Below are 7,516 nucleotides of genomic sequence, written 5' to 3'. Positions count from 1 at the left end.
CTTTCAGTAAGTTGATGTGGAGAACAATGGGAATATTACTTAGGAGCACTGAAGAATTCCTATATAACATTCATATTTATAGAATTGATACAAGCATGAGCAATTAAGAATTCATGTTTATAATTAATTTTGAAGAAAACATTTCAACAACTGAGATTGAGCACAGGGTGTAATCAAACATTTCCTGTACTATTCTTTTTCTCTATTGTTAGATTGGTGAAGCATGTATATGATTCAAACAAACATAAGAAGATAAAACATAGATTGAGAAAACTTATTGTTCCATTAGACAGCACAGGAATTCTGCAGCAGCACGCAGAGCATCATTGAGACATCAAGCATTCAAGAAACACTGAGCTTTTCCAGCCTTTTGCATTAGATCATCTGAAAATATACAATATATTGCCTTTAGAGTGAAAATCACCAACCCCAAATACGTTGCAAGGGGAGGTATATATACAAAATTTAGATCAGAAAATATCTAGCTGGTGAGTTAATGGCTCATTAATATTGTGCCAACTCCTGGAGGATTGCAGCTGAGAAAATAAATGTTGTAGTAACTGCTTAGTGTATTAGCTGTCCAAAATGGTCAGAGAATGTTGACTTTGTGACCGATGGAGTCGGCTGAAGCCGTGCTGCCCAAAATATGCGCATTTCCTATGTTTTGGTTTGCTGACGCTGTCTTCATGCTGAGTCACCCTTTTTGGCCGCCTTGTATGCTGTCTAGATTCTGTTCTTTTGACTTTGGTTGAGTTGAAGCTGACTAGGACCGACCAACTGAGATTACTGAGGCAAAATTTGCAGCATTGCCTGCCACCAATCCTCTTTGGGCAATTGGTGTCTTCGTATTTTTACCAAGGTTTCATCTGCCTCTGTATACCTATAAAAATTCGGTGGAACCTCAAATAAGTTATTGATCTCATGTTCAATAAAAAATAGATTTTCAAGCTTGTCGTAGAGGCCCTGCCCTGTTGGAGGCCCTATTTCTTCAGAGGTACTGGCGGATGCAGTGATCTGATTTTCAATCAAGTTTGTCATCCTGGTAGCATATTGCTCACGAGGGAGTAGTCTTCCCGTGCTGGTTAGTAGGCTGGGCAATCCCTTTTCTTGCAGTGCTCCCATTTTGAGCTTGTATTCATCCACCTCAACCTGCATTTCATGACATTTTCTCTCTACAGTTTGTACAAAATTTCTAAGGGTCAGCACCTTTTTAGCTGTAAGGACAACATCTGTTCTGTTAATGATGTTCAGGGCTGCCAGCTCCTCCTTGGTCTGATTGTTGAGAAAATTTATCATTCTGTTGGCTTGTTCAGGCCTGTTCCCTAGTACTGTTCTGGCTTTTTGGCTCTCAATTTGTGCTTGGCCAATCAATTCCATTTGTTCATGGACTGTCTTGATTGACTTCCATTGTCTAGTAAGGGAGTGGTCAATCCGGGCCCACAAAATCCTCTTTATTTCTGCCAGAGTATTTTCAAGTTTGAGCTCTTTCTCTAAGGCCTTTATTTTGTCTTTGAGGGCCTTAATTTCTCTAGTCTGCTCTGCTACAGTCATCTTTGATTTGTCATATTTAGCCTCCAGTTCTGCCAATTTTTCCTTGGCCTGCTTGATCTCGGTTGCCTGAAGTTCCAGATCTTTGATAACCTTTGTCAATTCATCCATGTTTAAGCTGGACTCAGGAGCTGTTGTTGTTGCTGCTGCTGCTTCTGTTGTTGCTGTAGTTGTTGCAGGGGTTACTGCTGCCTCTGTAGTGGTGGCAGTGGTTGAGGTATTTTGAGGAGGTTGGGAGGTTGATTCTCCCTGTTTGTCTTGCAGTGCCCCTTCTAGCTCCTTCTCCAGATCAATAACTCTTTGATTCAGCTGCATTATTAGATCGAGTTGATCATCAGACTCCTTTTCCTTTTGCAATTCTGCTGTTTGAGGGTGCTCAGTGGGAAGCAGTTTTAGTCTTTTCCTCAATGCAGCAATATCATCTTCCTTCTTTTTCATGAGGGCCCTCACACCCTTTGGGTCCTTAGGATCATGTCCTAGGTCCACAATTATGTCCTCCAGTGTTTTAATCCTATTGTCCTTGGCCGTGGAGGACATTCTCTCGAAATCCAGCTGAATGTTGGTGTTCTTCAGCGATTCTTTCAATTCATGGGCCATTGTGGCCCTGTCTACCAAGGTGGCATAGACCATTTCCCCCGTTTGCTTGTGCATCTCTATCTGGTCCATGGGGTGAATGTCCTTTTCCATGACTTCCAGCTTTGTTTTTACAAAATCTACAGCTGAGTGAGGCTGCGGTACCTTGGGTTTGAAGTGGCTGAGGATTATCTTTTCCTCTTGTATATCATACACTGACATTAACCTCTCTTGTTTAGTTGGTGTTGCTTTGAGGAATTGCTTGTATACCTCCACTCTCAACAGCTCATTTTGTGCCTTCATCTCTTTGAAGGAAGCCTTGGTGCTTGAAGGCTTCTTGCTCTGCTGAGTGGAGGAAGACACCTCCATGCCAAGCTGTAATCCTTGCTCTTGTTGAAAAGAGCTTGTAGCTGTTTGCTGACTGTCTCCTCCTTCTTTCCTTGGGCTCTCAAGGACTTCCTCGCTTATTTCTTCTATGACCGGGGAGTCAACCTTTTGCCTCTTGGCTTCAGGTAGCTGGGAGGATCCACTAGCAGGTGTGGACTCTTCTCGGTCCCATTTCTTGCCCCTTTCCTCATGTGCAGGGGTCTGCAATGCAGGCACTGTTGGTGGTTCTGTTTGTGGTGGAGGGGTTTGCTCTTGTTGCTGCCCAATTGAGGAGGCAGGCTTTTCTTTTACTATCTCTTCTTCAGCACCCATTATTCCTTTGCCCTTATCTGTGCCTGATGCTGTTGTAGATGGCGCCTGGGTGGCTGGTGCAGTTGTAGTAGTTGAGGTTCCTTCTCCAACCAGATGCGGCTGCTTGAAAATTACCTGCTGCACATAATCTAAGTCAAGAGTCTTTTCCAAATCCTTGACATTTCTTTGCATTATTTCTTCTTTAGTTAGTTCCTCAATTAATGTGTCTTGCAACCATTCTTGTTGGTTGGCATACTGCTCAATTTGTGGAATTTTACAGTGCTCATAGCCTAGCAGCCTGTACTTGACTCTTCTAGCACTGATGAAGCCTTCAGGGTCATAAGGGACCCACCAGAAGCTTCTTGATAGCTTGTATTTATCTTTGAGGATTTGCTCAGCCTCTTGCCATCCCTCTTTTTTGTTCATGATAAAGGGTCCCAGGTGGTGTTTGAACTTGAGGTGGGCTTTCTTTTTGGCACTATGAAAGTGGGTGAGGTCAGAGTTAATAAGCTGCCTATAGTACTCCAAGGCGAACAGTCTCATTGGTACATATCTCGGGAGCCTATATGGACAGAGCTCGCAGCCATAAATTCTGATGACTGTATGATTTTGGTATAGGTACCAATCAACTATTTTATAATTTTTGGACAGCTGCAGAGTTTTCTGGATTTCAAATAACACTCTGGGAGGAGGGGATCTCATCAATAGGCAAGAGACCGGGTAGACAAATTGATCAATAAATTCACAGTATGAATATGGCGAATCTTGGACTTGGTGGAAAACTGATGACCAGAAGATGACAGACCTTCTCTCTCCCCTAGAATCCAGCTTCTTGATAGGGCACTGAAAGGCCTCGGATTGATAGTACATGAACAAGTGATAGATATATGATGAATATTTGAATATACCCTCCCTGTCCACTTTGAAGAGTTGGTCATGTATCTTGTTGGCTATGAATTTAGCAAAGTTGTATTTGTAAGCAGGAGGTTGGCCTGGGGTGTAAGCAGCTAATAACACCAGCACTGTCTCATCAACGTGCTCACTGGTTTTATAGCCCAACACATAGGAAATCATGTCAACCAGAAGCTGGCCTACATCAGTAAAATGGACATGCAAGAAAGGAGGTGGCCCTGTGGGCTAGCAGTCAGCTCTCATAAATGTCTTGGTGATCTTCTCAATGTCGGCAGTGGAAAGCTTGGCACCTATATCCAGTAGATAGTTCATGGAGAAGGGATACAGCAGCTGAGTTTGTTTGAAGTTGAGCATCTGGTTGATGGAGTCAGCATTGATGTGGAAGAGTATGCTCCCAGATGGAGACTTGACAGCTCTGTGATTTGGATCATAATTCTCAACACATAAGCGGATGATTTTTGGAAAAATGTTAACAGATGGGAGAAAATAGTGAGGCAGATTGTATTCCCATATCCCATATGTGTCATTGTTGCTCAAATAGTTGTCCCTCAATTCTCGGAAGGTCTGTAAATGGTTCTTGTTACCCACAAGGTCTTGGATGAGGTAATCTCTGTCAGCAAGAGGCATGGCCTCAAGCTCTTTGTTAGGAGGATTCATGGGGGCAACACTGAGAGCTGTGGGTGCAGCCATTGTATAGCCTTTAGGCGTTATCTTTAGAATACAGTTTCTGAGTGTACCAGTGTGAATGTAATAGCTTGTAAGGCTTTTTAGAAGTCAGGTGGCAGACTGAATGCAGACGATGCCAGATATATCATCAAAAGAGGAGTAAGTAGAATAAGCAGAATTGCCTCTGATTTGCTCTGGTAAATTCACAAGGATTATGGACAGTGATGATGAATTGCAGAGGGGGGGCAGGACTATAAGCTGGTGAAATGCAGTTCTTGAATTATATGCTCGGCAAAAGGGAACAATGCCGGGCAGTTGGAGGGTAAATTGCAAATTGAGGCCGAGAATGATTGCTTAACATTGAGTTTTGAACAAGGGAGCAATATGGATTATTTTGGGCCAGTATGTACTGAATGACAGCATTTAATTTAGGATTTACCAGGTAATTAGTGGAGAACTTTGCAGAGAAATGGAAAGAACACGGGCAAATAGGTAATTTTCGGCAAATCCCTGGATAATTAGCGCCGAGAGCTGCCGAGTTGAGCAATGGATGAAGAATGTAGTTGAATTGGTGAGCAGTGGCGTCCCAAGCTTTGAATTCGCAGTGTGGAGGCAATTTTTTGGAGTAAACGAGTAAACGGCTCCCTCTCTTTTCCAGCGAAAATGACAAAAAACGGTTCAATTACGTGTTTATAACGGCAAATTCGGCACATATGGGTTTTGGCGCTTTTCCGCCGATGACGTCAGCATGACGTCATCGGCGGGGCCCGGGTACGGATGATGACTTGGGTGCTGAGTCGGAGGCCAGCGTGGCGGGACACGGTGGAGGGACGTGGGGGCTACAAGATGGCGTGGAGGGCGACGTGGCGTGGGGGCGGGGGCCTTGGGCATGACGTCATGATGACGCGAGAGTGACGCGACAGGGGAGGCGGATTGCGAGAGGGCGGTTTCCTGTTTCCCCACACCGCTATAGGGGAAAGGTGGTAATGGGGAGACGGGCTCCGAACAACCCCGACGGTCGCCACGCGTCCAGCGTACGGGAGCAAAACCAGCCGCTCCCCGGACGCTAAACCACGGCAGGTCCAGGACTGAGATTGACCGCCCACCTTTGGATTGGGGGCAGGGGAAGATCGGTGGCTAGCGGGCGCCCCGACCCAGCGTGCAAGTTTGGGTGGGGACCCGCCAAACAATAAAATAATATTTAAAAACTGTGGGTTCAAAACTTTGGTTATGGGGGTTTTAATGGGTTTCAAACACATATGGGTTAACATGTCGGGGTTTAATCAAACATTTAACATTAGGTTTGAGCGCGGGGGGGGGGGGGTTTTCATAGGTTTTTTCGGGAAAATGGTAGGTGAGGGTTTAGTGTAGGCTATTAATCTAACCAGGGGTTAGAGTAATTCCCAAGTAAGGGTTGACTATAGTCCCTGATGGACTAATGTCTCCCATGAAAATGCTAATTAGCTATAATGCTAAAAGGGGGGGGATATTTATATATTTTTCTGGGTTTTTTGCATAGAATGCTATAATAGTAGGGGGAGGGGTAGCACTTAGGGATTTATATAGTAAAATTAGAAATTAATATGGATTGGGGATGTGAGAGAGGAATAGAGAGCTAAGTTTAATGAGTAAACTTAGCTTTAGAAGCAGATGGGAGTGAAGAATGATTTTACACAGGAAATGTGGCTTCTTTTCAGAGAGAGAGGTCACAACTTGACATGAAATTTACAAATGAGAAATGTAAGGAGGACTGTTTAGGCAGATCCTACAGTGCTCAAGGGGATGTTAGCAAGAAACCTCTGAAGGGGATGAGGGAAGTTAGTGATGGTTTGGTAGTTTGCCAAATAGGCCATTGCTCTTGCCTTTCTCCTACTGGTGAGATCAGATGTGAGTTTCCTCATGTCATATGCTTGGATCTTGTTTTCTGCAACCTTCAACTGCCTACCCTGCCTAATATGCCTGACATTCTTTCTTCCTTTGGATGGGTGCACTTAGCCTTGCAAACCTTGATAATTCTCTTTTCTTTTTGCTGTCCTCCTATCTAAGTCTACCCTTATGACTTCCAAGGGCCCAGATTAAGCAGTTGGGCTCCTTCCTTTCTCTATCCACCTAGTCATCTGTCAAGCTTGAACTGTTTGAGCAGGTACTTCCTTTCTAGTCTAAAACATGCAATTTAAAACATGGTATGGCCCAGCTTGAGTTGTTGGACCACCCATCAAAGTAGCAGTGGCATTTTGGATTAGCCACTTTCATGGTCTTTATTTGGGGTTTATTTCATTTATTTTTTCTTTGACCAGTTCATTTTCTTGCCTTTTGATTATTCTTTTAAGGCATACCCTCTTTACATTTTTTAACTGTCTGTTTCTTTCACAAAAATGGAACCTTAGTACCACGGAAGATGAACATTTTTTGGCACTTCCACTGTCAATCATGAGAAATGAAAACCTATTGGTATAGGAGGCTAACAGAATCTCCATGGTTAATAACCTTGTTATATATATATTTTTAAATATATTATTCATATATTAATAATAATAATAAAAGAAGTTAATTTTTATGTTTTTTCTTTCAAAATTTTGATATGAAATGTATTCTAAAGTAAGTGTTTGATGTCTATCAACATTTATTAACAATTTAATTTATATGGTCATTCTAATTTATGCATAAACATATGCCCTATTATCATCCAAAAATTACCATAAATTATTCACTTAAATCAAGAGGATTATAACTAATTAAGCTATAACTTAATTTTTTATAAGATATAACTTAAAATTTATTATAAAATTATTTTAATAAAGCATATATTATAGTAATAAATAAAATTGTGATTTAGCTTGTTATTTTCTTTTATTAAGATTAAGATGGAACATTATTATAAAGTATATAATGCCATGAATTCATAAATGTTATTTAAATTGAAATCATTTTTTATTTTTTTATTAAATTTAAAATTACTTTTAATAATAAAAACAATAATTTAATTTTAAAGCTAAGCTTCTGTGTGAAATAAGAGATTTTTTCCACATAACAATTTGGTTAAAAAAATAGATTTTAGAAAGGTCTGCATACTTTACTCCATCTAGATTTGAATTATGACATTTTAAGAGAAAATTTAATATTAGAAGAGTCTTCAATA

Source organism: Pinus tabuliformis, chromosome 2_1, assembly GCF_031772625.1.
Source record: "Pinus tabuliformis cultivar Carrire ecotype Pingquan chromosome 2_1, CPIR1, whole genome shotgun sequence".
NCBI lineage: Eukaryota > Viridiplantae > Streptophyta > Pinopsida > Pinales > Pinaceae > Pinus > Pinus tabuliformis.
The sequence above is the reverse complement of the archived record's forward strand: the minus strand, read 5'-3'. Positions refer to the sequence as shown.